Below are 22,242 nucleotides of genomic sequence, written 5' to 3'. Positions count from 1 at the left end.
GGAGGAGAGGAGATGCTCCGAAGTTGTTGAACTCAATGTTAAGACCCGAACGCAGTAATTGCCGAATCGGGAGATGGGGCAATGTTCCTCCAGTTTGCATTGGAGTGCCTTTTCATAACATTGTTTATTGCCTCTTCCATCACATTACTGATGATCAAGTGTAGACTGGTGGTAATTGGTGGCGTTGGATTTGACCTGATTTTTGTAAACAGGGCAATCATGGGCAAATGTAGCATTTGTGGTTTGATGCCAGTGTTGTAGTTTAGGAACAGCTTCGCTAAGGTTGCGGCAATTCTGAAGCGCAATTTTTCAGCACCATTGCCAGAATATTTTCCAGGGCCACAGCATTTGCTCTTTCCAATGCCTTCAAGGCGTTTTTCTAGAAATCATATGGAACAGAGAAGTCTATCTGTTCCGTTCAGTATCGATCCCACTCTGGCTCTATTTTTTATTTTTCTCTGTAGATCTTCCTCAGTCCTTCCCTCAGTCTTACTATTATTTCCTCTCTTTTGTTTTTGTTCCTTCTATTCTCTCGCTATTTGGATGGAGCAAAGTTTCATTGAATTGATTGCTGAAATGAGGCGATGGTTGAGCCGGGGCTCTGCCCTGATTTTAAATGGCGGAGGAGACTCAATGGGACATGTGATCCAATCCCACTCCATTGATTTGGTTCACTGCCAATACCAGCTCTGTCAGCAATCACGTCTGATGGTGTCAGTGATGGGAAGTTTAAGGCACTAAAGTTAGGATAGCGACATTTGTGGAGGAGTGGATCAAATTCTCCCAATGTCAGATTTTCGTTACAGTTCCTTTAAACGCTACGAACAAAATTGAGCAAACATGTGATCACTAAAATTGAATTTAGTAGCATACATCATCATTCATTTTGCTTCGAGGAACCAGCAGACAGAATGTAAAATGAACAACACTTGGGCTTGTCGGACGAGTTCAGTTGCTCCACCAGTAAACTGGAACTGCTTCAAAAGCATGCATTTCTATGTTCCTGTAGTGTCGTTGTTGTCATGTTCGCCTCACACGCGAAAGTTTCCGCTTCAGGACCGAGTAGAAACATTTTCAAATAGTTTTATTTCAAAATGATTCAGATTTCAGAATTATTCTCGTTTGTCACGAAACATTAATTGAGCTGTTGAGTTTTTTGCGACATCTATGACGGGAATCACTCAGTAAAGAGATTAAAAGGGAAGGTCTGTGATAGAGAGCATAACAGGATGGATTAACTGGCACAAGGAATGATGGACAAGGGCAACATTGGCTGGTGCTCATTATTTTTAAACTTTGCTGCTTTCCGGGGTGAACTCCAGCTCTCCATTCCTCCGGCAGCGTCACCAATCAAACTGAGTCTTTCTCTATCCCACTTTGTTAATCTCACAGTTACTGCTTTCTGAATGAAGATTGCTTGGAATCAGTCTAAGTCAAATAGATTACTGCTAAATTCAGTGAGACGTTTCTTGTCATTCAGCACGATATTTTTATCCAGAAATGAATGATATTTGTGTCAATGCAAACGGTTAAATCTGACCCATTACCACCCAGATTTTACCTTCTATCAACATCTCCATCGTCAGCGCTTTGCAGGCTATCACTGTCTTTCACTATCAGTATTTGTTCTCGACCTGACCTGTTGCCCATATGACATTTCCAACTCGGAAGCAAAAATACTAATCTCACTCCACTGTTTCTGGCAGAGCTGCTTTCGAGCAGAAAGTATTCGGGGTTGTTTGCCAAAACATTTAATTCCATTTAAATGTATGGAAAGCAGTCTGCGTCCCTGAAAGGGCTGAACCCTTACCACTGGATCACGAGGATCTCATCTTCCTGATTCTCCCAAATACTAATAACAGGAATGTGCACAGTGCCAGTTATCGACATTCATACACTCCTTCCTGTCTGTTAAGACATTAAATTGTTCATATTTTCAAACTGGCTTCCAGTGTGACGAAAGCAGATGTTGTTCAGCATTTTTAACCCAACAGGTTTATAAAAGTTCGATGCTAACATTGTTCTTTAAACGTGGTGAGCTACAGTGAAATATAATGCACTTGAAGGTAGCTTACTCATTTTTGCAGGAGGAATCAGCAAGGGCAATGTAAATGTTGTCGGTCAAAAAACCTCTGACACTATTAGTGGTTCAAAATGCAGAGTTTATTTTCACAATTGTGGGAGAAGTGAGGTTCCTAACAGTGGACCCCCAGCCTTCTCCTCGAACACAAGTAAGAACAGAGTTTATATATGTCCCTGTTCCCGCCCTCATTACATTGCAATTTTCTGAGATGGCTGTCATTATTCATGGTGAGATTCTTGTTGTTTTAGCAGTATCTTCCTCTGCGCAGTTTGTCCGATCTCCAAGGCTACGATTGTTCGTCATTTATATCTATGAAACAACATCACAGGTTTTGCACAAACAAGTTAACTAATCTACATACAGGTTTGAATAATACTTTATATCAGGATAAGATGAATAACGTATGATGAATATATATATGAATCTATGGTGATTCAAAGACAGAAGGCATACATGCCAACTCCATCGTGTTAAACAAAGGTACATAAAAATGGAGACTGTTTAGCTTATTTCGAGCTGGGTTAATCGCATTTCTTGATAACAAATGGAGACAGAGGAATAGCTGTTCCTATTATCTGGCACAGACATGAAAAACACCGAACTCTGACAAAAACATGGACTCTGCAGTGTTCTAAACAAAATCACAGAGTTCGGGTCTTACTGCTTAAGTGTGACAAGGGTCATTAACCCATTCCCGTCTGCAGTAAATATGAATTGCAGTGGGCAATTGACGGAATTGTGCAATGGGACTGATATTTCTCCCTGCTGTTCAAATTGACACAGGTACTGAGCGACCATTTTCAGGATAGCGCCGTGTGCTGGGTTCCGTGGTGTAATGGTAAGCGCTCTGGACTCTGAATCCAGCGATCCGAGTTCAAATCTCGGCGGAACTTTGATTTAATTTACAGATGATGGATATGCTGAAGGGAGTTTAATTTACTCAACAAGTCTGAATCGAGAAGACAATTTGTCAGCCAGTTCAGCTGCTGTTACAATGCACATTGCTGAACCTCTGGCGCCAGATGCCTGCAACTTCAGTGCTTTTCATCTTTTCGCGACTCTTTAACTCCTCTGTTGAAAGATAGAAGTAGTTGGTGTCGCACAATAACAATTCGATTGGAGTCTGGCAATTATTGAGCAAAATGTGTGTGTGTGTGAGTGCGTGAGAGAGAGAAAGAGAGTCGGTGCGTCCGTATGTTTTGGAGAAAAGACTGCTGTCGATTCCATGGTGTAATGGTTCGCATTCTGGCCTCTCGCCTCCGAATTCTGGTTTAAATTGGGACGGATGAGTGAATGAGTGACACATGTAGGTGGACCCCCTGCCCACTGTGGTGACTCTGCTTCTCAGCCCTTTGTGTTCTTGAGCAATCGTTCTCTGGAGCTGATGCAATGACGCCAGGAGAGTCATTCGCTGCATCGTCTGCAATGTGATTGCGCTGGAATTTGCTGAAATTTCCTCAGTGTTTAGTTTTCCACTTTCTGAAAATTAAAAATGAAATGCACGTGACCTTTTTCATTCAATGTGGCAGCAACTGCAAGTGGGTCAAATGCTTTGAGTGACCATTTGCAGCCGGCTGCTATGTTGTAGGTCCTCTGGTCTAATGGTGGCCACTCTGAATCCAGCGAACAGAATTTAAATTTAGGCGGACCTTTGCTCTTCTTTGCCATTGTTGAGGATTGATTTGTCGAAGCATCTTTTATTTAAGTTCCTCATAAAGCAGGAATCGGGAGGACAATTTGGCAGCCAGTTCAACGTCCAGTACAGTGTACCTGGTGGATGGTGTTCTCAGGGTGCGATGATGGCATCCATATCGAGATTCGGCACATCTTGCAGAGGTTGGAGTGGCAGAGTTGTGTGGTGTTGTGGCGCTGTTCTCCTGAAGGCTGTGTATTTTGCGACAAACATTGGTCTGTTTGAAGTTGCGCGGTTGTTTGAAGGCAAGTAGTGGCGGTGTGAGAATGGCCTTGGCGAGATATTTATCTTCATCGATGACATGTTGAAGGCTCCGAAGAAAATGTCGTAATTTCTGCGCTCTGGGGAAGTACTGGACGACGAAGTGCACTCTATCAGCCATGTCCTGTGTTTGGTTTCTGAGGAGGCCATTGCGGTTTTTTGCTATTGCGCGGCGGAACTGTCGATCAATGAGTCGAGAAACATGTCCTGCTGTTACCAGGGGGTGCACCTCATTCCACTGATCTTTGCCGACTTGTTGTGTTTTATGTTATAATAAAACCAGGATTGATAATAAAAACAGCAGAAGTCGTAAGTTCTCAGTAGGTTTGGCAGCAGCTGTGGTCACATCACTGTGCTCCTGTGTCTCCGAAGATGCCCCTGTATTGTTGTGTGTGTGTGTCCCTGTGTCGCTGTGTCTTCCCCCGAATCTGTATATGCCCCTGCATCTGTGTATGCCCTACGATCTCTCTGTGTGCGCACCTGTATCTGTGTGTGTGTGCCCCGGATCTGTATATGCCCCACTATCTGTGTGTGTGTGTGTGTGTGTTTGTGTGTGCTGCTGACTCTGTGCGTGCCCCTGAATCTCTGTATGCCCTACTATCTCACTGTGTGTGCACCTGTAGCTGCGTATGCCCCACTATCTGAGTGTGTGCCGCAGAGTCTGTGTGTGCCCATGGATCTCTGTATGTCCCAGTATCTCTGTTTGTGTGCTCCTGTATATGTGTGTGCTCCTCTATCTCTGAGTGCCCCTAAATCTGTGCGTCATCCTGTATCTGTGAGAACTCAGGCATTTGCATGAGTGTGCGTTCCTGTATCTGGAGGTATGTCACTGTATCTGTGTGTTTGCCCTGGTATCTTTGTGTCTCTCCGTGTGTGTGTGTGCGTGTGTGTGTGTGTGTGCGTGTACATGTGTGCGCGCGCTTCTGTGTGTTTATGTGTGTGTGTGTGTCTGTGTGTGTGTGCCCCTGTATCTGTGCGTCTATGTCTCTGTATCTGTATGTGTGTCCCTGTATCTGTATGTGTGCCCCTGTTTCTGTATGAGCTGTTCCTGTACCTGTGTGCGCGCCCCCGTATCTGCGTCTGTATACCCATGTACCTGAGTGTGCCCATGTACCTGAGAGTGCCCATGTAACTGTGTATGCCCCAGTACCTGTGTGTGTCCCTATAACCGTGCACACGGCAGAATTGGTTTATATGGGGTTTGGTTTGAGAAACTGAGTACACGCTGCAGGGATTCGATCAACATAACACACTCACAAGTAAATCAAGACTTTTTAAACATATGGACATTCACTTTATCCCAATTCGCCAATTCAAAGGATCCCATGATTTTGGATTCAAACAGCTGCTGTGTGTACAGTCATGATGTGGAGGCGTCATTGTTGGATGGGGTGGGCAGAGTAAGAAGTCTCACAATGCCAGGTTAAAGTCCAGCAGGCCTTTCTGCTGTCACAGGTTTTCGGACCGCAGCGTCTTCATCAGGTAACTGCTGTGTATTTGGGTGTCACGGTTGCAGAGTGGTTAGCACTGCTGCTTCAGGGAACCAGAGAGCCGCATTCGATTCCCCGCTCGGATCACTGTCTGTGAGGAATTCGCACGTTCTCCCCATGTCTGCGTGAGTTATCTCTGGGTGGTCCAGAATCCTCCCACTGTGAAAAGATTTGCGGGTTAGGTGGATTGGCCACGCCAAATTGCCTCTGAGTGCCTAGCTCGAATAAATGCATGGGGTTATGGAGATAGTGTCTGTGCGGGGCTGTGGTCGATGCACACTCGATGGGCCAAATGGGATTGTTGGGATGTTGTAGTACTACTCATGGGCTGTACATGTCTGCCCCACTCCCTCTCGCTCTATGTTGGTATGGACATGAAGCTGGGACATGGAAAATGACAATGATGTTATTGATGATTGAGAAGAATGCATTGTAACCCGAGCGATTCTGTCGGTCGATTCATTGCAAACTTTGGAATCAGAACAATCTGAGACACCAGATGGAAAAAAAACACATATTTGTCTCCACGCATTTTGGAATTTGGAATGGTTGCGGTTGCTGGTGCCCGGCTAGCTCAGTCGGTAGGGCATGAGACTCTTAATCTCAAGGTCGTGGGTTCCAGCCCCACGTTGGCCGCGGCTGCTTTTAAACTTTGCCGTTTTCTTGGGTGAACTCCAGCTGTCCATTCCTCTGGTGATGTCCCCGCTGAAAATGAGCCTTTCTCCATCCCGCTTTGTTGATATCACAGTTAATAGTATATGAGTGAAAACTGCATCCAGGAGTTCGTGCTTGTTTCAGCGAGGAGTTCCCTTCTCATTTCGCCTGAGATTTGGATCCAGATCTGGGATATTGTGTCAGTGGAAACATTAATCATCCCCATTGTCATTCAATCACTCCAACGTTACATCCTATCACGAGGCCGTTTGTCCTTTCCTCCTATCCGTCTCTATTTTCCTTGACTTTGCATTTGTTTGTAAATCATTAAATCTCTAATTCTTCAGGTTTGGATAAAAGGTCAGCGACTTGAAACATTCACTCTGTCTCACTCTCCATAGACGCTGTTTGTCCTGCTGACTGTTTCCAACATCTTATGTTTTGAGGTGGGATTTGCAGCAACTGCGGTATCTTGTTTTTGGGTCACAGTGGATCAGTATTCTCTGACTGAACTTTACCTGTTTAAATTATTTAAGGGCTGAGGTTTTAAATAATGATACACCAGGGCATGTCACCCTGTTTGACATGAAATGAAGCAAAATGAAAGTTAATAATTTCATAAAATATTACGAAAGCAATATATATTTGGTTGTCAATGCCAGCATTTGTTGGCCATCCCTATTTCCCCTTGAACTGCGTATTTTGCTGGGCCATTTCATAGCACAGTTAACAGTCAATAACATTGCTGTGGATCTGGACTCTCATATTGGCCAGACTCGATAAGAATGGCAGATTTCCTTCTGTACGGGACCAGGTGGGTATTCACGACAATCAGAAAACAATACTTCATTATTGAGACTAATTGTCACTTCAATTTCAGTTCTAGCCTGTGTGTGTGTGTGTGTGTGTGGGCGGGGGGTGGGGGGGAGGTGGGGGGGGGGGGGGGTGCGGGGGGAGGTGGGGGGGGCGAGGGAGGGGCGGGGATCTGGACCGTGTTCCTGGGCCTCCGGATTCATACGTCAATGATTTTACCACTATGTCACCATCTTCCCTCAAGAATGTACGTGTAAATCCTCCACGTGGAATCAAACCGGGTAATTTCACATTGGAAGAATCATTCTGACCTGTGGACTGTGGAAATCAGTTTCAGACACCCTTGATACAGTGGAAATAACTAGACATCTCTTGCTCTCATTTAAATACAGAAACATGTGGTGAATCCTCAGCGGCACAGGCCCAATCTGCCGGGGGGAGATACACTTGAACCGTTCAGATCACTGATCTTCCGTCATCACTGGAAAGAAGTTAGGGACGTCACAGATTTCAAAAGAAATCAGAGGCAAGGAAAGGGGGAGTGGTACGAAAGGAAGGTAAGGTTTGCAATCATGTGGAAGCAGAACAGATTTGATGACAATACGTATGAGGCTGAAAAGGGACAGTGATGGGAATTGGAGAAGTTAAGGAACTAAAGGTGAGTCATTCTGTATCTGTTATCTATTTCTGCTCTGATTGGAAATGTGTTGCTCTGTTGATCCATTTAACTTCTCTCCTACACTGAAAATTCTCAGGAACACAAGAACAGAAAATGTTGGAAAGTCTCAGCAGATCTGACGGCAGTTGTGGAGAGGGAGCAGAGCTAACGTCTCGATTTGGCTCTATTCTCTCTCCACAGAGGCTACCAGACCTGCTGCGATTTTCCAACATTTTATGTTGGAACATTTTATGTTCTTGTTTTAGATTGAAGCATTGACAGTATTTTCTTGTTTTCTGTCTGAAAACTCTCAATCCTTCTCCAAGTTTCCTCTCGCAAGCTTTTTCGTTGAACAAACTCATAAATCACACAAGAAAAATCCAATCATTCTTAAGCATTGAAATGATGAAACATGGAAGTATTTATCCCAATAAGGAGGCCATTCGATCGATCTTGTCGATGCCTTCAGGGATGAGGGATCCAGTCGAATCCCACAGTCTATATATTTCTCTGTATCCCAATAGGTTACGGAATCTGAACTGTTTTTTTTAACCAAGAGTTCTCTTTTTAATCCAATGGAGGTGTTCACCTCAACACAGCTCGGACACTGAGTTCCATACCCTATCCATTGGGTTAGCAGTGGTGAGCACTGCTGCCTCACAGCGCCAGGGACCCAGGTTCAATTCCCGCCTTGGGTGACTGTGTGGAATTTATACATTCTCCGTGGGTTTCCTCCGGTTTCATCCCACAGTCCAAGGATGTGCAAGTTACGTTGATTGACCATGCAAAATTGGTCATAATTTCGGGAGATCAGCAGGGTGAAAATGTGGGATTATGGGAATAGGGTGGGATTGTTAACGGTGCAGGCTCGATGGGCCGAATGGCCTCCTATTGTACTATAGGAATTTTATGATTCTAAATGTGAACAATGTTTCACTCTTCACAGATGCAGTCAGATTGACTGAAAATTCCAGAATTGCCAGCTGTTCTTATTACAGGTACCAAGCAGCTGCAGCATGATATCTTTGTTTAACTGGTGTGTCCTCAGAATGTTGGAATTATTTGCAAAGAAAGCTTAGAGATCTCCCGCTGAGCTGAAACCCGATGGGTAAAATCAAAGTGAGAGTAAGATCATCATCAGCTGACTATGAAAAGTGATACATTCTGTCATCCGATTTACTGATACAATAACAGTGTCACACTGGAGAGTGAAAATTAAGTGCATCATGGTTGAGAATGGATTCACACCTCGGCCGGGTGTGACTCAGTACCCGGCATTTCATGGAATCATAGAATCATACAGAGCAAAATAGAACCTTCGGCCCATCGAGTCCGCACCAACACATTACAAACGCCCGAAATACCACCCAATCCCATTTACCAACACTTGGCTCATAGCCCTGAATGTCATGACGTGCCAAGCGCTCACCTGGATGCATTTTTTAAAGGATATGAGGCAACCCGCATTTGCCACCCTCAGGGGCAGTGCATGCCAGACCGTCAAAACCGTCTGGGTGAAAAGGTGTTTCCCCACAATCCCCTTAACCTCCTGCTCCTCATCTTGAACCTATGCCTCCTGGCGACTGACCATTCAAATGTACATTATCCACTCTATCCATGTCCCTCATAACTATAAGGGCCATAGCGAGAGTAGACAGGAATGAATGTTTCCCGTTGGCGGAGGGATCAATATCTCGGGGTTAATGATTTCAGGTCAGTGGTCGGACGTTTAGAGGGGATGTGAGGAAAAATCGTTTCACCCAGGAGGTGGTGGGAATCTGGAACTCTCTTCCTGAAAGGGTGGTGGGTGGAGGCCGCGATACTCTTTACTTTGAGGAAGTATTTAGGTTTGTACTTGTGATGTCAAGGCATGCAGACCTGAAAAGTGGGAGCATAATAGAGAGTTGTTTGTTTGAGTGGTGCAGACTCGATGGGCCAGAGGGCCGTTTCCGTGCTGTTGCGCTCTGTGACTCTATGATTGGGCACTTGCCCTTGTGAAACATGACTATTTCTGCTGATATCTCCCAATATGGCTTCAGATGCAGTGACTTAGGGGCATTGTCATATGGGTTTTTCGCCTATCAATGGTAGCCGCATAATGAGACATTTTTGCCGCACTTGTTGTTGCTGCCGCATTGAATGCAGTGAGTGACCATTTGCAGCGGACGGCCACGTTCGGCGTTCTAATGATGAGCAGGATAGACTCGACATCCAGCGATTGAAGTTCAAATCTCGGCAGGACTTTGCTTTTCTTTGCCACAGCAAACGGCTGATATGTTGAAGGCAATTATATTTAAATTTCTCAGAAAGTGTTACTTTAAACACTGAGAAAATTTCAGCTTATTCCATAGCACTCACATTGCAGACTATGCAACGATTGACAGGCCTGGCGTCATCGCATCAGCACCAGAGTGCGATTGCTAAAGAACACAATTCGCTGAGAGGCAGAAAAGCCACAACGAATAGAGGGACCACTTACAAGTGTCATTCTCCCATGCACATGTCCCAATTTATACAAGGGGTCGTAGAGGAATAGTGGAATAGTGGCTCGCCGCAGATCAGAACCAGGATTACTGGATTCAAAGTCCAGAGTACTAACCGTTACACCTTGGAAGCGACCCGAACCGTAACTCAGGCACAAAGCCGAAAAAACACGCACACACACACACACACACACACACACACACACACACACACTCACACTCACAAATTCACACTCACACATTCACACACTCACACATAGTCAGTGCACTGGAACACTCACTCAGCTGTGTGTTTCCGCACAAAGCCCCTGTTTGAGCCAAAGCCGTCCCACTCTGCTCCCTCTCACTCCGCCGCCCGCTCACAACGCTGCCCTCTGGATAGAGCGGCGTACTTTTTAAACCTTCCGCACGCTACTGGCTGACGTCAGAATATAAAGTTCCCAGGTCTCTCTGGTGCCGACTTCCGATTTTACACTTCTGGCTGCCTTACAAAAACTCAGAAAAAAAGAAAAAAAAGTAAGTTAAAAATCCCTCTTTCCTACTAGCTCTCCTCACGTGAATCACCTCTCTAGCTGCTCCTATGGAACAATGAGTGAGTTACGTGGGTTTACAAAATGCAAGACCTGTTCCTGAAAGAAAAGTCAACATAATTGAAACAATTTAAGCTGCAGGACATGTTTAAAAGACGTACAACAGATCCTGAACCTTCACATTTCACAGCCTGTGTCTGTACGGTGGATATCTTATCCTCGGTTAATATGGAATTTGAGTTGTAAAATTATGAAAGAATAAAAGAACAATAATGAAATAAAAGCCTTTTAGTCTTTATTTCTCATTCATTCTTTGTGTTTTATAAACACGCCATCCAGAGACCATAATCCGTCAAATCCGGAATGTTTTCGGAATTCATTTGTCACCCGACTGTACGTCCCTCATCCAGCCTGGGTCAAAGCATTTTGTGGCCATTCAAGACCAGATACAAGGCTGAATTCATGCACAAAATGCTCAGTGCATGGAACTTTCAGCTTGGTTGGGAAGGAATTCCAACAAATACTCATTGTGAACGATGCACTCTGCAGTGCAGCGAAGGCCTGAGCCAATGTAACCCAAGATAGTGATAAATGGATGGCACAACCTCAAGCCATTTACCGTGTTCCTAAATGGTGATGGTGAAATTAAACCTGAATTTAGTGCTTTTCATCTCTCTGAGGAGAGAACGTTGCTGAAGATCTATTGGCAGATGTGAAAGTTCTGCTTTGCTTTCTCTTCCTCGGACGATATATAATTTGAGTTGTAAAATTATGAAGTAATAAAAGTACAATAATCAAATGAAAGTCTTTATTTCTCATTCCTTCTCCGTGTTTTATAAACATGCGATTCAGAGACCAGAATCCATAAGCTGCAGGACATGTTTAAACGGTGTTGTCAGAGCCTGAACTGTCAATATTCTCAGCCTGTGTCTGTACGGCAGATATCTCATCCTCGGTTGATATGTAATTTGAGCTGTAAAATTATGAAATAATAAATGAACTAAAAGCCTTGTAGCCTTTATTTCTCAATCCTTCTCCATGTTTTATAAGCACGCCAAAAAGGGCCCAAAATCTGCCAAGTCCACAAATTCAGAACATGTTGGATCCCAGACATTCCAGGTGTGTGGTCTGGTACCTGTGCATTGTAAAATCCTATTCCATCTGTGAGAAATGCAGCATTTTCCTGCCATCTTCCAGAAATTTCCTTGATTGGTGATGATGAAATTAAACCTGAATTTAACGGTGTCCGTGTGCCTCAGAAGAAAGATATTTTGGAAATATTGTTGGCGTTTGTGAGAGACTTCCCTGTGCTGAAGCCCAGCTGTTGGATGAAGAAGATGTTGAGGATTCTGTAATATTGGCAACAGTGCTGAAATTCACTTCCAAGTCCCACACAATGAAACACACCGTTGTCTTGACCAAGAATAAAGAGAATGAGAGTGGTGATGATGAAGATCAATATGTCTAATGACAGAAGAGCTTCATTACACAGCAGCATATTATGTGGGTCTAAATAGTACAATACGTGTTTGTGAAAGAAAACCCCATGTACTTGAAACAATTTAAGCTGCAGGACATGTTTAAAAGACGTACAATAGATCCTGAACCTTCAATATTCACAGCCTGTGTCTGTACGGCATCTGTCTCTTCCTCGGTTGATATGTAATTTGACTTGTAAAATTATGAAATAATAAATGTACACGAATGAACTAAAAGTCTTTATTTCTCATTCCTTCTCCATGTTTTATCAACACAGCAAAAATGACCCAAAATCTGCCAAATCAGCCTGAACCTTCAATTTTCCCAGCCTGCGTCAGTATGACAACTGCCTCTGCCTCGGTTCCAATGCAATATGCAAAATTATGAAATAGTAAATGTATAAAAATAAAATTATAAAAGCCTTTTGGTCATTGTTTCTCATTGTTTCTCCATGTTTTACAAGCACGCCGTCCAGAGCCCAAAATACGCGAATCTGGAACAGGTCCAGTCCCCAGCGCCTCCGATACGGGATCCAGTACCTGTACATTGTAAAACCCTGTTCATTCTGCAGCGAGTGCAGCATTTTCCTGTTCCCTGCTTGAGCCCCGGTGATTGGGGGATTATTTTCTTGATTTCTGTACTTCATCCTGAGTTCTATTTAGGTGTCAACAAGCTGAGTGCTAGGCTGCTAAAAATGATCAATCTACAGAGGCACACGGTTTGTGGAAACCAAATCGATGTGATCTACAGAGTAATAGTATCAAAATAAATGTCCGAAAATTGTATCAGGTCTGAAGATATTTTACTGAGACAGATGTCCTGAGCATCACTCACCCTGATAAGCACTTCCCGAATGTCTCACCGCAGCACGGAAGCACCTTGAACCTCTGATGACGACATGTGTGAGCACCAGGTCCAAGCAATCAAGCTTAATCAAGAGGCTCAGACTTTGATGGCAAGTCTTGCTGATGTCTGCAGCCCCTGGTAACAAGGCCTCCCCCACAGTGGACCAGGAGGGCATGCATTGCCAGTTCTTGTCAAGGTGCCTGTCACTGGAGGATCACATCCTGTCCTCGCCCTTCCCTGCAGTTCGGCTCACTCTTTATTGAAAGGGATGAAAATAGCGAATTGTGAGAGTGAGAAATGCATTGAGCGGAGTGAAAACAAAGATAGTGGTTGCGCATTGAGAGTGAGACATGGTTGTGAAGGCACAGCTGTGTGGCTGAGTGAGCATTTAGTTTCGTGATGAGCAATCACCTTATAATGCATGGAACTCACTCGGAGCAGAGTGATCTCCTGAACTAGTTTTCAATTGCCTATGGGGATCAGAGAGGAATTTACCAGCAAATGTTTCTCCCAAATTAACTTTGTTTTTCAATCTGTTTATTCAGGTTGATAAGGCCTCCTGGGTGAAGTGGAGAAGTCTATATAATGTGCTGCACAAGGCCTTGCATCTGAGTGAGACAGGCTGGATGCGCCAGAGTGTTTTTCTCTGTCTGTCATTTCCCATATGTTATAAACATCATATTATTTCAACAACTTCAATGTAAGAAATGTAACTTCTGGAAATAAACATGGAAGGAAAATGAACTGACTGTTTTCTGATTTATACATGGCTCAAAGCAAGGAATTGAAATTCAGACAGTCTCTGTGTGAGCAGCACTGAGTGTGGCTTTGGACAGAGTGTGGAAGTTTGGTGAGAAGAGGGAGTTCAGTGAGGAGGGGAGAGCGCTACTCCTTTGCTTTTCTAACTTTTTCACCCTGTGGGAATTGGTTTCTGCTTTTCCAAAGGGGAGGTGGCGAGCTGTTGGTGAATATCCAGTAAGTGGTCAACATCTATTTTCCGAAGGTTCAAATTTGTTCTGCACTTTGCGATAAGATTTATTAATATCTAAACTGAATAAAATAATTAAGTCGTTAGTTAAAGATCTGAAGTATATCAGGGCAGTTGATGTGTGATGACTGCAGTATGTGGTGCTCATGGATACTGGTGTGATCCAGGGCAAGTATGTCTGCAGTAAGTTTCTGCGTCTTGAGGAGCTTCGACTCAGACATTCAGCTGGATTTTGACTCTGCGACACATCAGGGAGGGAGAGAGATACCAGGAAGTTTTGTTTCAGGAGGCGGTCACACCCATTCTTAAACAAAGGCACAACATTTGCTACCCTCCAATCTCCAGGCACCTCACCTGTGGCTGTTGATGATTCAAATATTTCTGCTAAGGGACCTACAATTTATTCCCTATCCTCCCACAACATCCTGGGCTACATTTCATCAGGTCCTGAGGATTTAACTATCTTGGTGCGCTTTAAGACTTCCAGCACCTCCTTCTTTGTAATATGTACACTCCTCAAGACATCACTATTTATATCCCCAAGTTCCTTAACATCCATGCCTTTCTCAACAGTAAATACCGATGAGAGACATTCATTTAGGATTTCACCCATCTCTTGTGGATCCGCACATCTGTGACTTTGTTGATCCTTAAGACGCCCTATTCTCTCCCTAGCTATTTTTTTGCCCTTTATGTATTGGAGAATCTCTTTGTATGCTCCTTTGTCTTATCTGCGAAAGCAATCTCATGTCCCCTCTTTACCCTCCTGATTTCCCTCTTAACTCTACTCCGACAACGTCTGTATTCTTCATGGGATCCACTTGATCGCAGTTGCCTATGCATGTGCACGAACAAATAACAAAGAAAATTGCAGCACAGGAAGAGGCCCTTCAGCCCTCCAAGCCTGCACCGACCATGCTGCCCGTCTGAACTAAAACCCCCTACACGTCCGGGGACCATATCCCTCTTTTCCCACCCTATTCATGTATCTGTCAAGACGCCCCTTAAAAGTCACTACCGTATCTGCTTCCACGACATCCCCTGGCAGCGAGTTCCAGCCACCCACCACCCTTTGTGCACAAAACGTGCCTCGTACATCTCCTTTAAACCTTGCCCCCCGCAACTTAAACCTATACCCCCTAGTAACTGAACTACCACCCAGGGAAAAAGCTTATGACTATCCACTCTGGCCTTGTCCCTCATAATCTTGAAGACTTCTATCAGGGCGCCCTTTATCCTCCGTCAGCCCAGTGAGATCCAACCAAATTTCTCCAACCTCTCCTCGTAGCTACTGCCCTCCATACCAGGCAACATCCTGATAAATCTTTTCTGCTCAGACTTTGGTCTCTTTTTCCCAATAGAATCTTGGAGTCCGGGTTCATATGATGCTCAAAGCAGTGTCCCAGGTAGAGGCGGTGGTTAAGAAGGCGTATGGAATGCGGGCCTTCATCAGGAGACGACTTGAGTTTAGAAATCGGGAGATAATACTGCAGCTGTATAGGACCCTGGTCAAACCCCACCTGGAGTACTGTGCCCAGTACTGGTCGCCTCATTACAGAAAGGATGTGGAAGCCATAGAAAGGGTGCAGAGGAGACTTACAAGGATTAGGCGGCATAGAAATCATAGAATCATAGAAACCCTACAGTGCAGAAGGAGGCCATTCGGCCCATCGAGTCTGCACCGACCACAATCCCACCCAGGCCCTGCCCCCACATATTTACCCACTAATCCCTCTAACCTACGCATCTCAGGACTCTAAGGGGCAGTTTTTAACCTGGCCAATCAACCTAACCCGCACATCGTTGGACTGCCTTATGAGGATAGGTTGAGAGAGCTAGGTATTTTCTCCTAGGCGAGGTGAAGGATGAGAGGGGACCTAATAGAGGTGTATACGATGTTGAGAGGTATTAATAGAGTGGATTCTCAGAGTCTTTTACCCAGGGCTGAAATGGTTGCCACAAGAGGACACAGTTTTAGGGTGCTGGGGAATAGGTACAGGGGAGATGTTAGGGGTAAGTGTTTCACTCAGAGGGTGGTGGGTGCATGGAATGGGCTGCCGGTAGTGGTGGTGGAGGCGGATTCGACAGGGTTTTTAAAGAGACTTTTGGATAAGTTCATGGAAGTTAGTGAGATAGAGGGTTATAGGTAAGCCTGCTCGGTAGGGACTTGTTCGGCACAACTTGTGGGCTGAAGGGCCAGTTTGTGCTCTAGCTTTTCTATGTTCTATGTTCTATGGCAGGTCTCCGCCTCGGTCTGGGGCCTCCGCACAGGCGTCATCAGCCATGACCTTAGCGGGTAACGCTTGTCACCCAGTAGCCATCCCGGGAGTCTGGGCTGGTCTTGTCTTCCAAGAGCTCAGGGATGCCCGACTGCCGGATCACAAAACTGTCATGGATAGTCCCTGGGTGGCGTACATCGACCTGCATGATCTTCAGCTGATAGTCATAGAATCATAGAAACCCTACAGTGCAGAAGGAGGCCATTCGGTCCATCTAGTCTGCACCGACCACAATCTCACCCAGGCCCTACCCCCCACATATTTACCCGCTAATCCCTCTAACCTACGCATCTCAGGGGCAATTTTAACCTGGCCAATCAACCTAACCCGCACATCTTTGGACTGTTGGAGGAAACCGGAGCACCCGGAGGAAACCCACGCAAACACGAGGAGAATGTGCAAACTCCACACAGACAGTGACCCGAGCCGGGAATCGAACCCGGGACCCTTGAGCTGTGAAGCAGCAGTGCTAACCACTGTGCTACGATCACAGACGATCTGCACATTGAGGGAGTGGAACCCTTTTGTGTTGATGAATGGCTGTAGTGCGATTTAGATCATTCACATGGAAACCTGAAGAGCCAGCACATTTCAGAGGAGCGCAGTTTGGCATCGGCTAAAACCGGCTGTCGAATGTCCTCTTGGAATTACTTATGGAACGCCCGAAGACTTCAAAAAATAATTCGTATGATGTTTCTTTGCAGCCTCCCTAAATATAGCCGGCTGGAACATCATGGCTTTGCAAAAACAATAAACATGCAATCCTGCATCTGAAATTGAATGGCAAATTCCAGAGTCTCGGCTTGGAAGTCATACAGGAATCTTTGAGGACAGATTTCCTCTGAAGATGAACTTTTTTTTACTGGCAGGTGACACACGGACACCAAAGGTCGGGCAGACGTGATGTTATTTCTCAGTGGGGGACATGCCATATGCAGTTCCTGTGCCCAATACAGGTTAGTTCACAATGAGCACTGTTGGTGAGACATGACCATCCATTCTTCCGGAGGTGACTGATTCAACAGTGCGGGAATTCCATTGGAAGAAGCTACTGAATTGGCATTGGATCAATTACTGAAGCAGTAACCATGCTGTCTGTCACTAATGAGATTGTTCCGTTCTAAATGCACATACTTCCTGTCTCTAAGAATCCTCTCCAACAACTTCCCTACCACGGACGTCAAGCTCACCGGCCTATAATTTCCTGGGTTATCCCTGCTACCCATCTTAAACAACGGGACCACATTCGCTATCCTCCAATCCTCAGGGACCTCACCCGTGTCCAAAGAAGCGACAAAGATTTCCGTCAGAGGCCCAGCAATTTCATCTCTCGTCTCCCTGAGCAGTCGAGGATAGATGCCATCAGGCCCTGGGGCTTTGTCAGTTTTAATGTTCCCTAAAAAACCGAACACTTCCTCTCTTGTAATGGAGATTTTCTCTAACGGGTCAACACCTCCCTTCATAGCTGTAAACTTGTCAGATGTTGAAGGAATTACTATTGGAGTAAACTCACCCATTTATAACCTCAGACTCTGGTCCTTTTGTAATGAACAAGTAACACAGTGGAACAGCGGGGTAAATATGTGGGGTTACGGGGATAGGACCTGGGTAAGATGCTCTGTTGGAGAGTCGGTGCAGATTCAATGGGCCCTGTACCCTTGTGCATTTACCCTGCTAACCCCCCTAACCTACACATCTTTGGACGCTAACAGATAATTTAACATGGCCAATCCACCTATCCTGCACAATTTTGGACTGTAGGAGGAAACTGAAGCACCCAGAGGAAACTCAGACACAGGGAGAAGGTGCAAACTCCACACACAAACCCAAGGCTGGATTCAAACCCGGTGCTGTTCGGCAGCAGTGCTAACCACTGTTCCACAGTGCAGCCCTTCATCTGCTGCTGAATCCCACATCCACACATTACCGCCAGACTTGACAATTTCAACACATTCCTGACTGGTCTCCTGCATTCTATAATTTTGAGATAATCCAAAATGTCCTCATGTCTTGCAGACGCTTCCTCCATCTTCACAACCCCCTCTTCTAATTCTGGACCTCTGTGCAGCCCCTTTGCAATTCCTGCAGCATTGCTGGCATGCGGATTAATGTATGGTTCAATTCCCATTCCAGCTGAGGTCGGTGTCGGAGCTGTCTCCTCACCCTGCCCAAGAGTGGATGGTAACGGCAGCCTGCTACTGACACAAACTGCCAGGAAAACAGCTCTGGATGACACATCAGCAGACAATGAGCCAAGGAGCTGCCTATGGGATAAATTCTGAACGACCAGCTATGTGGTGGGTCATTGCTTATTTAGTCACTGCTGTAAACAGCGGAATTTTCACTTTGTAAACCTCAGCTTGAAGGAATAGAGTGAATAAATTGGGATATTAACTTTTATCATTATCCATCTGACGCCAATGGTCTCCCTTTTCCCCGCCTTGATGTGGCACTGAATCTTAGGTTTGAAGAAGAAACGTAACCATCGAGCACTGGGCGGTACGTGGCACAGTGGTTCGCACTGCTGCCTCACAGGGGTTTGGGTTCGATTCCCGGCTTGGGTCACTGTGTGGAGTTTGCACATTTTCCCCATGTCTGTGTGGATTTCCTCCGGGTGCTCCAGTTTCCTCCCACAGACCAAAAGACGTGCTGGTTAGGTGCATTGGCCAAGCTGAATTCTCCCTCAGTGTACCCGAACAGGTGCCGGAGTGTGGCGACCAGGGGATTTTCACAGAAACTTCATTACAGTGTGAATGTAAACCTTCTTGTGACCCATAAATAAACTTTACTACTGGCCTCAGTACCCGCGACCTGGCAGGATGGCAAGAATGGCCCGGGGCTCCAGTGAGGTGTACTGCATGGGCCGAAGTGGGCAAGTGGTGACACTAGGAGGAGCAGCAGCTGGGAGGCCAACAGCGACCCCTGGTGGACAGGTGGGGAAACAGCAGCAGCACAGTCTGCGCAAAAGATTCCCCAGTTCAGCTGGAGACTGGAGATCAGAGAGACTGGGAACCTCTTCAAATGTAAACTTCAGCTTCTCACATTCACCCCCATTCATCCCTCTCTCCCTCCATCCACCTCACACTCCCTCCCTTTCTCCATCCATCCCTCTCTCCCTCCTCCCATCCCTCCCTACAACAAGAACCATTCGCTCTGCACAGCAGTTTCACCCTCATTCCCACAGTCTGTATTCCAGCCTTTATCACATCCAAAGAACAAACAAAGAACAAAGAACAGTACAGCACAGGAAACAGGCCCTTCGGCCCTCCAAGCCTGTGCCGCTCCTTGGTCCAACTAGACCAATCGTTTGTATCCCTCCATTCCCAGGCTGCTCATGTGACTATCCAGGTAAGTCTTAAACGATGTCAGCGTGCCTGCCTCCACCACCCTACTTGGCAGCGCATTCCAGGCCCCCACCACCCTCTGTGTAAAAAACGTCCCTCTGATATCTGAGTTCTACTTCGCCCCTCTCACCTTGAGCCCGTGACCCCTCGTGATCGTCACCTCCGACCTGGGAAAAAGCTTCCCACTGTTCACCCTATCTATACCCTTCATAATCTTGTACACCTCTGTTAGATCTCCCCTCATTCTCCGTCTTTCCAACGAGAACAACCCCAGTCTACCCAATCTCTCCTCATAGCGAAGACCCTCCATACCAGGCAACATCCTGGTAAACCTTCTCTGCACTCTCTCTAACGCCTCCCCGTCCTTCTGGTAGTGCGGCGACCAGAACTGGACGCAGTACTCCAAATGTGGCCGAACCAGCGTTCTATACAGCTGCATCATCAGACTCCAGCTTTTATACTCTATACCCCGGCCTATAAAGGCAAGCATACCATATGCCTTCTTCACCACCTTCTCCACCTGTGTTGCCACCTTCAAGGATTTGTGGACTTGCACACCTTGGTCCCTCTGTGTTTCTATATTCCTGATGACTCTGCCATTTATTGTATAACTCCTCCCTACATTATTTCTTCCAAAATGCATCACTTCGCATTTATCCGGATTAAACTCCATCTGCCACCTCTCCGCCCAATTTTCCAGCCTATCTATATCCTGCTGTATTGCCCGACAATGCTCTTCGCTATCCGCAATTCCAGCCATCTTCGTGTCATCCGCAAACTTGCTGATTACACCAGTTACACCTTCTTCCAAATCATTTATATATATCACAATAGCAGAGGTCCCAGTACAGAGCCCTGCGGAACACGACTGGTCACAGACCTCCAGCCGGAAAAAGACCCTTCGACCACTACCCTCTGTCTCCTATGGCCAAGCCAGTTCTCCACCCATCTAGCCACTTCTCCTTGTATCCCATGAGCCTTAACCTTCTTAACCAAGCTGCCATGTGGGACTTTGTCAAATGCCTTACTGAAATCCATATAGACGACATCCCCGGCCCTTCCTTCATCAACCGTTTTTGTCACTTCCTCAAAAAACTCCACCAAATTTGTAAGGCACGACCTCCCTCTTACAAAACCATGCTGTCTGTCACTAATGAGATTGTTCCGTTCTAAATGCACATACATCCTGTCTCTAAGAATCCTCTCCAACAACTTCCCTACCACGGACGTCAAGCTCACCGACCTATAATTTCCTGGGTTATCCCTGCTACCCTTCTTAAACAACGGGACCACATTCGCTATCCTCCAATCCTCAGCGACCTCACCCGTGTCCTAAGAAGCGACAAAGATTTCCGTCAGAGGCCCAGCAATTTCATCTCTCGTCTCCCTGAGCAGTCGAGGATAGATGCCATCAGGCCCTGGGGCTTTGTCAGTTTTAATGTTCCCTAAAAAACCTAACACTTCCTCTCTTGTAATGGAGATTTTCTCTCGCGGGTCAACAACTCCCTCCGAGACACTCCCGGTTAACACGCCCCTCTCCTTCGTGAATACCGATGCAAAGTATTCATTTAGGATCTCCCCTATTCCCTTGGGTTCTAAGCATAATTCCCCTCCTTTGTCCCTGAGAGGTCCGATTTTCTCCCTGACAACTCTTTTGTTCCTAACGTATGAATAGAATGCCTTAGGATTCTCCTTAATCCTGCCTGCCAAGAACATCTCGTGACCTCTTTTTGCCCTTCTAACTCCCCGTTTGAGTTCTTTCCTACTCTCTCTGTATTCCTCCAGAGCTCCATCTGTTTTCAGTTGCCTGGACTTAACGTACGCCTCCCTTTTCATTTTAATCAGATCCTCAATTTCCCATTGTATTTCACATTATAGGAAGGACATGAATGCAGAGGATGGGGTGCAAGCGAGATTCAGCAGGATGCTGCCTGAGATGTAACATTGAAGTCACAAAGAGAGGTTGGATAGGCTTGGGTTGTTTTCTCTGGAGCAGAGAAGACTGAGGGTTGACCTGATCGAGGTGTTCAAGATTATGAGGGGCATGGACAGGTTGGAAAGGGAGCACCTGTTCCCCTTAGTTGAAGGGTCAGTTACGAGGAGGCAAACGTTAAAAGTGAGGGTGGGAGTTTTAGGTGGGATTTGAGGAAAAGCTTTTTTACTCAGAAGATGGCGACGGTCAGGAATGTGCTGCTTGGTAGGGTGGTAGAGGCGGGTTTCCTCATATCCTTTAAAAAGTACCTGGATGAGTGCTTGGCATGCCGTAACATTCAGGGTTATGGGCCACGTGGGATTAGGTGGGCAGGTCAGGGCCCTTCATGCAGCAGTGCAGACTCGATGGGCCGAATGGCCTCTTCTGCGTTGTAGTATCCTGTGATTCTGTGAAAGTGTCAATGGAGAGATGGTGTCTGTGACAGCTCTTTAGAAGTGCCATCCACCTATCCCGATGCATTTGCTTTTACATCACAGACAGGACAGTTAATCGTTATCAATTGTATTCCTAAATTCTGCTGTCCAGTTAACTCCTGACGCTCATCCCACAATCGATTCAGAAGTGCATTCAAGATCAGTTATATAGGGCCTTGGAGAGGCCACACCTTGAGTACTGTGGGCAGTTTTGGCTTCCTGGTCTGAGGAAGGA

The 22,242-nt window shown here is 45.8% G+C and overlaps 2 non-coding genes across 2 annotated transcripts; both read left to right on the top strand.

Moving 5' to 3' along the window:
- The first annotated feature begins 2,904 nt into the window (after positions 1-2,904).
- Positions 2,905-2,976, top strand: trnaq-cug (transfer RNA glutamine (anticodon CUG)). Its single transcript has one exon. It is a non-coding gene; the product is annotated as a tRNA-Gln (tRNA).
- Positions 2,977-6,090: 3,114 nt separating this feature from the next.
- On the top strand, positions 6,091-6,165 carry trnak-cuu (transfer RNA lysine (anticodon CUU)). Its single transcript has one exon. It is a non-coding gene; the product is annotated as a tRNA-Lys (tRNA).
- Positions 6,166-22,242: the final 16,077 nt, after the last annotated feature.

The sequence above is a fragment of the Mustelus asterias genome, unplaced genomic scaffold (genome assembly GCF_964213995.1).
Source record: "Mustelus asterias unplaced genomic scaffold, sMusAst1.hap1.1 HAP1_SCAFFOLD_551, whole genome shotgun sequence".
Classification (NCBI taxonomy): domain Eukaryota; kingdom Metazoa; phylum Chordata; class Chondrichthyes; order Carcharhiniformes; family Triakidae; genus Mustelus; species Mustelus asterias.
Note: the sequence above shows the minus strand (reverse complement) of the source record. Positions and strands in the feature narration are given on the sequence as shown.